Source organism: Oncorhynchus mykiss, chromosome 12 (assembly GCF_057628025.1).
Source record: "Oncorhynchus mykiss isolate SJ-2025 chromosome 12, ASM5762802v1, whole genome shotgun sequence".
Taxonomy (NCBI): domain Eukaryota; kingdom Metazoa; phylum Chordata; class Actinopteri; order Salmoniformes; family Salmonidae; genus Oncorhynchus; species Oncorhynchus mykiss.
The window spans coordinates 73954083-73965060 of NC_143033.1; the positions used below are offsets into that span (position 1 = coordinate 73954083).

Sequence of the window (10978 nt, forward strand, 5' to 3'; positions counted from 1 at the left end):
ATTTGCATATTGCATAACACCAGTTATCCCCCAACCCCCAACCACAAAACAATGCCAAAGGACATTTAAGAAGGAATTAACCAGAAATAAAAGTTAATTAAGTAAGGTACATCCAAAGACCATCACATTTAATAAATATATATCATATTTAACCCAGTCAGCTTAACTCAGTCAGAAACTCGGAATCCCAGCAAAAACAAAAATATCCACAGGTGACATTTGAGAAAAACGTGATGCTCACAGCCACATGCCCCTCCCTAATTTGCATGCTACCTTCCCATGGCTGGCTGAGAGCGAGGGCTGAGAGTGACCTTCTTCAAGAGCGCTGGTAATTTCTTGTGTGTCACACAGATAATATCCGGAGGCTTTATCACGTGTCTCAGTGTCTGGTGTGCAACACAGAGGAAGAGAGAAATCTTTCAAATACATATATTTTTACAGTCTATCAGAGAAATACAGTGAAAGAGAGAGAGCAAAAGTGAGAGCGTGAGAGTTACGTTGCACTGGCACATCAAGACCAGCAGGAGTGATTCAACTCTATGGGTGTTGATGACTATGTGGACCATCTTAACCATTTTAAAAAGGAAGGATTTTAGTTGGATGATAAACCTCTTGTTAATAATATAGCCCATTTAGTGTTACTAGATACAAACGTCAGAGTAATGTAATGTAGCTGTCAACCGTGACCCCTGCTACATGATGTATTTGACAGACGGATCAGTCTTGCCTAGGCAAGGCTGAGAGCTCTGGAGGTCATGTGACTATAGGATTAGTTTGAGCCCAACTGAAAGGGGCGGGGTTAGTGGGGGTAGGGGTTAGCGTGAGCCTTGCTTTCACCACCACATGCTTTCTCATAGACCCCGGGACTCCTCCCCTACTACAGTATCTCTTTCCCTTTAACTGTCTTTCTCTCTTCCTCCCTTCCTCCACTCTCTGCTTAAAAATGTTCAACCCGTTTCACGCTCACCCTAGTGAGGTTTAATCTCTGCTTGGACTGGACAACACACTGTTACTCAGCTGAAGGCAGAGAGAGAGAGAGAGAGAGAGAGAGAGAGAGAGAAAAGAGAGAGAATGTAAAAAGAAACCAATCAACACCATGGCCATCTGAAAAAGGCCATGGCACACACTTAGGTACTCATTGGCTGTGTGTGAGATCATTAATACCGCGTTGTATCATGGGTAAATCGTGACTGACTGATCTACAAATAAGATTGAGTCGTTTTTTAGATGCAAGGTGATTTGTCGATCAGTCAGTCTCGACTCGCCTTTAAAGTCGGCTGCAATGTTGAACGCGCCCACTTCCTTGTAGCCTACATGACACCGCACTCTGATTGGGCAACACTTCCTCATGCTCAAATTGGAACCCCCTCTTAGTCCTAATCTAAGATTTGATTATCCTACCCCAATAACAGCCTTTATGATTTTCAATGGTCAAACATGAACAATTTCAACCTCCTATCAACACCTCCTCCCCTTTTCCCTTTTCTTCCTCCTTCCCTCCCTCCTCCAGCGGCGTGTATTCATGGACGCCAAGAGATGCCAGACCCCCCCCTCCATATTCGGTCTCCCTGTGTTTCATCATTTTCCTTCAATATGTGTAGGTCATCTATCTGATGCTGTCTGGTTTAAAAGAGTATGACATTGTTGCCGCCAGTAGAATTGAAAGCAAGGGAAGGCAGCGAGCATATGGCTTCCCTTGATTAAGAATAGCCAATCAGCGTTGAGAGAAGCTGAGTGAGCTCAACTGTGCACCAACAAAAAAGTGTCAAGGGAAGCCAGTTTGGATTTAGCTTCACTCCAATCACATCACATCCAAAGCAACACGTAATTTACAGTAAAACAAATCTTGTTGTCATTGTCCTAGCTAGCTAGCTGAAGTCGGCCCTTTCCTAAATTAGCCATGGATGGCGATAGGGATTTGGACTTGGGGTTTGACTTAATTCTCTGTACTGGACAATGATTATAACTGTGATTCTGATCTAACCATACATTGTGCCCCTGGACTGAGAGGATGAAAGTTCAACATGTAGCTAGATGTAGTATGCTAATGTTAACTGGCCTGGTGCATCATTGGCCATGAAAAGAAGTTAGGCTAGCAAGCAAGCATTTTAGACAGGTAGCCTACGACAACAAAAACTAAGAGTGTGTACCCTATGATAGATTCGTGAAAGAGAGGAGGATGGCATTGGTTGTTTCTCTACAAGTAGGGTGGGTCGGCATGTTTGTTCTACTTGCACGCACAAATGCATGCACACACGCGTACACACACACACATGGAAATCAGAACCATGGACAGCCACATCATATTTAGCTTTCATTGATTGGACTAAATTATTTTTGGTATCTTAGTTGTCACTGTCTGTATTCGACTAAGCAGAGGTGATTTGATGATGTTGAAATGTTGAAGTTGAAATGGTGCTGGAATAGTGGAGGCAGCTCCTGTTTTCTTTGCGACTTGAAGTAACTCTCCATGGTTCTAAATCAATAGTTGTTTAGTGGTCCATGCTATCGGTCATGTAGCTGTTTGTTACATGCAATATGCTTTGTGGACTTCACTGGACAGAGGTAGCTATCCGGTTTTGTGATGAAACAAAGGTGTGGTTGAATTTGTTCTGCCACTGTGTCTTCTTATTGTCTCAACCTTAGGCCAATATATCACGGTGGCAATGCATATTAACTAACAGGTTATAGAACAAACAATGCAATTATCACAACACATAGGTTGTAAAATGGCTTTTTTTTACCTGGCTTGCATGGCTTCCTTAAGCCATCATTGTTCTTAACCGACTTGCCTAGTTAAATAAAGGTAAAAAATAAATACAAATAAATGACAGGTGCTGTTAGACTACAATATTATTTTTCTCACTGTTTGGAGGTGTAAACAACACTAAATCAATTCTAAGTAATAGCAGTCTGTTCTAACAAAAATAAAATGCAAAGCCTTTATTACAGCATAGCATAGATCAAAAAGCAGAATCTGTGAAATTGCTTCATCTGACATTTTGCCGTTGCATGAGGCTTGGTGCTCACGGAATTAGTAGGCTATTAAACAAACACCCAAACAGGCTAACCGAAGCTACATCAGTCTTATTTCTGTAGATATACTGTACCTTCAGAAAGTATTCAAACCCCTTGACTTTTTTCACATTTTGTTACGTTACAGCCTTATTCAAAAATGTATTAAATAGATATTTTTTTCTGAAAAATCTATACACAATACCCCATAGTGAAAACTGGCACCCCTGTATTGGCACCCCTGTATTTGGGGAGTTTTTCCCATTCTTCCCTGCCGACCTCTCAAGATCTGTCAGGTTGGATGGGGAGCATTGCTGCACAGCTATTTTCAGGTCTCTCCAGAGATTTTAGATCGGGTTCAAGTCCGGGCTCTGGCTGGGCCACTCAAGGATATTCAGAGACATGTCCCGAAGCCACTCAAGCGTTGTCTTGGCTGTGTGCTTAGGGTCGTTGTCCTGTTGGAAGGTGAACCTTTGCCCCAGTCTGAGATCCTGAGAGCTCTGGAGCAGGTTTTCATCAAGGATGTCTCTGTACTTCTTTCATATTTGCCTCAATCCTGACTAGTCTCCCAGTCCCTGCCCCTAAAAATGGTGCCAGGTTTCCTACAGACGCGATGCTTGGCATTCAGGCTAAAGAGTTCAATCTTGGTTTCATCAGACCAGAGAATCTTGTTTCTCATGGTCTGATAGTCCTTTAGGTGCCTTTTGGCAAACTCAAAGCGGGCTGTCATGTGCCTTTTACTGAGGAGTAGCTTCCGTCTGGCCACTCTACCATAAAGGCCTGATTGGTGGTGTTCTGCAGAGATGGTTGTCCTTCTGGAAGGTTCTCCCATCTCCACAGGGGAACTCTAGAGCTCTGTCAGAGTGATCATTGGGTTCTTGATCACCTCCCTAACCAAGGCCCTTCTCTCCCGATTTCTCAGTTTGGCAGGGCGGCCAGCTCTAGGAAGTCTTGGTGGTTCCAAACTTCTTCCATTTAAGAATGATGGAGGCCACTGTGTTCTTGGACCATCAATGCTGCAGAATTTTTTAGTACCCTTCCCCAGATCTGTGCCTTGACACAATCCTGTCTCGGAGCTCTACGGACAATTCCTTCGATCTCTTGGCTTGGTTTTTGCTCTGACATGTACTATCAACTCTGGGACCTTATATAGACAGGTGTGTGCCTTTCCAAATCATGTCCAATCAATTGAATTTACCACAGGTGGACTCAAATCAAGTTGTAGAAACATCTCAAGGATGATCGATGGAAACAGGATGCACCTGAGCTCAATTTTGAGTCTCCTAGCAAAGAGTCTGAATACTTACATAAATAAGGTATTTCTGTTTTGAATTTTTAAGAAATTAGCAAAAATTCCTAAAAACCTGTTTTCGCTTTGTCATTATGGGATATTGTGTGTAGATTGCTTAGGGGAAAAAATATTGAATCAATTTTAGAATAAGGCTGTAACGTAACAAAAGGTGGAAAAAGTCAAGGGGTCTGAATACTTTCCGAAGGCCCTGTATATGAATGATTTTATAAAGCCAGGCACATTTAACTGTTAGGCTATTGATTATAGTCCCTAATGAATTTGGGATTTCCTCACTAAGGACAATTAGGCTAAGGCAATGGCTGTTTCCTCGTCTCTGCTACCTCCGCCTCATTGTTCTCAATCCTAATATGCTGGTTAACTTTGCTATTATGCACATGGCAACATAGGGAAAGGCACACTGAAGATTATCTTTCAGAAATGTGGACAGCGAACGTACCCAACGCGGGACAAAGCACATTTGTTAGATATATTAGATATATTAGTGTTGCACCATTAATTTTACATAATATAAGCATATACACTATTAGTATCACATGTCTTAGAGTGATGGACTATGCCATCCCTGTGGCCTCCACATTGGATTAGTCCACTGAGACAGGTGCGAATCAGATGTCAGGTGTCTTGTGCCCCATGAAAAAAATTATAAATTGCGACTGCTTGACTAAAGAAATCTCAGCCAACCAGCAGCCTATTGACCAAACAATTGACCAGTCGACTAACTGGGGTCAGCCCTAAAATATGTACAATATATACAGAGCTCTCTGCCTAGGGGACCTCACAGCGCCATGGAAGCTACAGAATTCAAACGTGTTACATCCATGAATTCATCACAGGCATGCATGGAATACTTCAACTAACCATCCCTTTTCACCAGCATCAGAGCAACCCACCCATGCACCAAAACAACCCACCCATGCACCAAAATCTCTCATCTTCCTTCCTCCAGCCCTTCCAGTAAAGACCCATCAGGTCAGTATCACTGCCATGGCTTTCCTGGTAGCAGGGAAGGAGATAAAGTGGGGGAACTCTGGCTAAGCACACGGGCATGCTGTGACCACATGGCCTGCCCTGCCTGTTGAGAGACGGGATCCTTAAACATAGGGTTTCCCCTGTTCCCCTGCTGTTTCTGGGGTTGTCTCTCTGTGTCTGTTTCTGCTCCCTCCCTGCCTAGGACAGGTTGTGCTGTCCAACTAATGTGTGCCCAGCATGGCAACTGTCCGCGTCAGCCAGACCCAACACGACCTCTGAAACTTTGTCTTGGCAGTGGAAATGGCCAGTTACATAGTCCAGTTGAATTAACCGTGTGGGCTCCCCAGGCAGCGCTTCACATAACGTCAAGTGGGTCAGGGTTAAGTGGTGCAAACAATCCTTGATGGTTTACCATAACGGTTTCCATTGATGTCTGACCAAGTGCTTATTTATTTTAGAGATGGAAAACACATCCCAAATTGTGCAGATGAAGCTGGGCAGACAATCCATTATGGAAAATCTACAGGACCTAGTACCACAAATTCTTTGCAGGCATCAGGACAGAAAGCCCAATACAGCAGAACTTATAAGCAGCCAAAGAGCAAATGGAACAGAGCCAGAATGCCATGGATTCCTACGGAATTTTCATTACGCACACCTGGCCCCTATTCCCAGTGATTAGTAATTGTATAAGTGTGTCCTTGGTTTACCATTGTCCTGTTGATTATTGTTACATTGTCCGTTGGTTCGTGTGAGTACCTGTGCTGTGTGTTTTGGCTTTCGTTCCCTTGTGGATTGTGCAGATGATTATGGGTCTCGTCCTATGTGTTAATCATTGTGCGCGTGTGTTCTTTATTCGAGGTACTCCTCACTCTTTTGTTTGGGTTTCAACCCTGTGTTTTTGTTCCGTGTTTGTTTGGTCTTCGTCCCCGTGCCTTTACATGGCACGTAATTTGGGCGTAAATAAAAACCCTATTACGCATTCCTGCGCATGTCTCCCGAATCATTCATACCAGCGTGGCACAGAAACCTTTCAAAAATCCAATCTAAGTAATAAAACATATATAGAGCCAAAGTCTACAATATTTCTTCAAAAATCCTCATCTACTAAAGGGAATGCAGCCCCAGAGAGAAGTAGTAGATAGCAGTGAACATGGTATGACAGGAGCACTCGGGTCAGGAACATCAATACTGCAAGCATCCTTCTTTCAATCTCTACCTCAAACCAAACAGGCAAGATGACCTGATGTTGAGTACCCAACTAGTCAGAGAGCCATGGATGGTGGAAGGGTGGTGGAGGAATAAGGAGTGGTTGTGGGTGGTGGAGGAATAAGGAGTGGTTGTGGGTGGTGGAGGAATATGGAGTGGTTGTGGAGGAGGAATATGGAGTGGTTGTGGAGGAGGAATATGGAGTGGTTGTGGGTGGTGGAGGAATATGGAGTGGTTGTGGGTGGTGGCGGAATATGGAGTGGTTGTGGGTGGTGGAGGAGGAATATGGAGTGGTTGAGGGTGGTGGAGGAGGAATATGGAGTGGTTGAGGGTGGTGGAGGAGGAATAGGGAGTGGTTGTGGGTGGTGGAGGAATATGGAGTGGTTGTGGGTGGTGGAGGAATATGGAGTGGTTGAGGGTGGTGGAGGAGGAATAGGGAGTGGTTGTGGGTGGTGGAGGAATATGGAGTGGTTGTGGGTGGTGGAGGAATAGGGAGTGGTTGTGGGTGGTGGACGAATATGGAGTGGTTGTGGGTGGTGGAGGAATAGGGAGTGGTTGTGGGTGGTGGAGGAATATGGAGTGGTTGTGGGTGGTGGAGGAGGAATATGGAGTGGTTGAGGGTGGTGGAGGGGGAATATGGAGTGGTTGAGGGTGGTGGAGGGGGAATATGGAGTGGTTGTGGGTGGTGGAGGAGGAATATGGAGTGGTTGTGGAGGAGGAATAAGGAGTGGTTGTGGGTGGTAAATTGTCTGGGGAAGCTACATTATGCTGTGGAGGAGATATGGGGTCAGAGAATTCAGCTAGATCAGGGGTATTCAACTGGGGATCCTTTTTTAAATGAATATTACAAATGAATTTCACTGGCAACAACAGAATAAACACATTTTTATGTCAACTTGATTTCTGAACTCCTAATATTGAGCAACTTACAGTAATTGGAGCTAATTACACTCACTGGAGTATCTGATATAGACTGAAAAAAGCAGGTGAGGCTGCTGGTATAAGCTTTCTTGACTTGGACATTAGTTTTTGCCAACACGTGGCTAACCTTTGTTTAACCAGCTTAACAGCTTCTACTAGCAAAAATGTGTTTGGAGATAGCCTATTAGCTGGAAAGGTATGTTAGAGTTTACACTTCGTCTTCCAATTATAACTAGCCTGACTACCCATCCACATCCCTTCGGCCAAACACCACACCCAGTACCATTTCTTCTCCACCATGAATGTATGGAGCAATCGATAGAGCAGCAGAGTTAAATTCAGAATGAGTCGTCAGGCAAAACTATAACTGCAGGAGGTCAGAATAATGAAAACATCTACCAAATAAATTAATTTTCAAGGGGTGGTGGGTTGGGTCAATGAAGTCTGCTAGTGCACCTGACTGTTACCCCCGGTTAGCAAAACACTCATCAAAGCATCCTGACCTGTGCTGCTGTCAGTTGGTGTGTGTATAATGTCATTATAACATGAAAGAGGTAGGATACACAGGGACAAGGTGGGGTGCAATCAAACTGCATCGCAGGAAGTAATGACTTTCTTTATCTGAGTTTCTTTAAACAAACATCAATGTCCATACTCAGTGTGGTTGTAAAGCACACACACGCGGACACACACAAATCTTATCACCACTCAAGCTTGCAGTGACATTGACATTTTAGTCATCAACACATCAACAATTTAGGGGTATTTCCTTTATACAGAGACCTGTCTGTGCTTGTAAGGTTAAGCCATATGACAGTCTAGTAAAACACTATAACATCAATGCATGTGGTGACATTTCAGCTAAACACCAACAACTATGTTTCCAATTACATACCTTTTACATGTGAGTCACACAGTGCACGATTACGGGACATGTCCATGTCTTCAGTGACAACAACCACAACCATACAGCAAACACATCTGTGGCTTCTGTGACATTAATTAGGGAAAGGTAAAGGGGATGGATATCTAGTCAGTTGCACAACTGAATGTATTCCACCGAAATGTGCCTTCCGCATTTAATGACGTCCACGTCATCGATACTCGATACTGTGATGGAGCTTCTTCTAACCCCAATAGCAACAAATGTGATGCCCTTTATAACACAGTGTGAATCCATTCATCTCTCTCCGGTTAGTTGAAGCCCATTGTGTACAAAATATGTTGAGCTCATTTGTCACAAGAGAGGAATAAGAAAGCAAACAGAATAACAGTTTTGGTACTAAACGGATTACTCATACAGCACGTGCTTGTTATTTGTTTTCATGTTTGTTTTCATTGTTATGACGACTGACCACATTTTACACAGCATCCTGTGTGGCCATTTTGTTATAAAACAAGTAAAACACTACCTGACATATATCAATGAGGGATTGGGAGACTATTAGAACAACTATATGAAGTGGCTTGTTTTATTCCAGATTTAATTAGGAATCATTGACATAAAGCCTCTTTAAATGAAATCCATTGTTTGTGTTCCAAACACCCATGTTTACTCAGTTGTGGTAAGGAGGCTTGGAGAACAACTGTCATAAAGCACTCAAATAAACAGGAGCAGAGAGAATGTCACACCTTGACTGCATCACCTGACCAATAGCCAGGCTGCCTTGCTCTCCGGGTGCAATAAGATAAACATTGGACTACTTTACCAGCATATCAACACCACATTAAAAGTCTGCAGCCAATATGGCCTACAGTAGCAATTGTGCACAGTTGTGTCTTATTACATGGTTGTTAACATTTTGCCAAATTATTCAGTTCATTTTAAAATGGTAGACGTCCATTTTCACCAGCAAACTTGGACAAAATAAAAAACATCTCAGAAAAATATTCTGCCAAATAATGTGCCATCTCCACAAACACTTTAGAGAGGATTATTATTAGTTTCTTTGTTGCACTGAAAGTCATTCCAATAATATATAGCGTATTTGTCTAAATGCAATATATACATAAAAATATAACTGTTTGTCTAGGATAAATAATAATACAACTGCTTATTTTTACATTGGCAGGCAGACACCATATTTCTTTTACATCGGCATTGATAATTTATTTATCTAGTTCTTATCTAATTTCGAAAGTTACCTAACTAAAATAGATGTGCAATACAAGTTGAACTTTCACCTGTTAGGCTACAACACAACTTCTTGAGAGGAGTTCCACACGCACATTCATTATACCATGATATGCGCCTCACGCTGGCTAACGGTTTGATATAATAAACTCACATTACAATTTGCGTTTGACCTAGGCTACACGCTATTTCAATGATCCGTATAACATGTGTTATAGCCTACATGCAAATGATGTTAATAATATAGCCGTTAAGATGTTATGTTAAAAACGTTGTGCAATGTTGAAGAAAATAAATGATCTAGCGTATTCGAGTTCTCGCTTGACTCCCAGGGGGGGGGGGTTGGACTCAGCCTGTTGATTCAATATATATATAGGAGAAAGGGTCAACAAACACCAGTAACAAAGTAAATATTATATTAACAATACACTCAATCAATATTGTAAACACTAAAAATATATTTGTAGCTTCACATGTGGTATTGTCGGTGACATTATAGCCACGCTTGGCTAGCCTAAAAGACGGCAGAGCCACACAACTCTAACCATAGTTTGTTTACAAAGCGCTGTCGGAACATTCTTTCGCAATAGAAACCGTCTGCACGAAATATGCTTTTCCAAAATCTTCTCGAAGCTGACATAGTTAACAAACCTACCTTGACAGGACGATCAATTGAGTTGTCTTTTTGCATAAAAGTAAGGGAAAGCTCCGCAACGTACGCACGACCCAGAAAATGAACCTCTCCCGTCTCTTTCTAACTGTTCGCTACGCAGTTTTTTTCATTCTCTCTCTCGTGTCTTTCGCTTGCGCTCCACTCTAGGATCGGTCAGTGCAATAAAGGATCCTTGGGACGTCCATATCGTAAACCTTAACATTAACCATAAGCCTTACCTAACCCTTGCCCTTACCTTAACTATTTTAAATGTCAACTTCAATGGGGGGTAGGGGCTTCCCAAGGATCCCAGATAGCAGGAACCCTCTAAGTTCTCTCCCTCTCTCTAACCGCCCACTTCCGGGGTTTTCTGTTTGACAGGCGAATATTGTCATATGAAAACATTAACATGTGTAAAATACTGTCCCTACTTCAGTAAGTTAATTTACCAGCATAATATAGCCTAACCTAACAAATGTAAGGCAATTAAATGATCAAATGATCAAATTCTGTATTGATGATGAAATAACAACAATAATAATAATAATTATAATAATAATAAATAGATGAAGGAGAAATAGTTTATTATTATTATTTTCCTACATATTATCATGTTATATGCTATTGTTATAATCATCATTAGAAGTAGTCTTGTAATAACTGAAGTAGCCTTTGTAAGAGCAATGTGATCTATTTCTAAATAGCACTACAGTACATCGTATATTGATGAACCACATTGAACCACATAACAGGTGTTTACAAGAAT

General features: G+C 42.1%; 1 protein-coding gene across 2 annotated transcripts in view; it reads right to left on the reverse strand.

Moving 5' to 3' along the window:
- The window catches only part of LOC110538192 (signal transducer and activator of transcription 5B), a 98521-nt gene extending 87926 nt beyond the window's left edge, over positions 1-10595 (reverse strand). Inside the window, exon 1 of one of the 2 annotated variants that reach the window (XM_090193251.1) lies at positions 10469-10595. The gene's annotated coding sequence lies outside the window, so the exon portion shown is untranslated. Of the gene's footprint in view, positions 1-10215 lie in introns of both variants that reach the window. The other variant, XM_036938252.2, reaches the window with a different exon arrangement.
- Between the last annotated feature and the right edge of the window lie 383 nt (positions 10596-10978).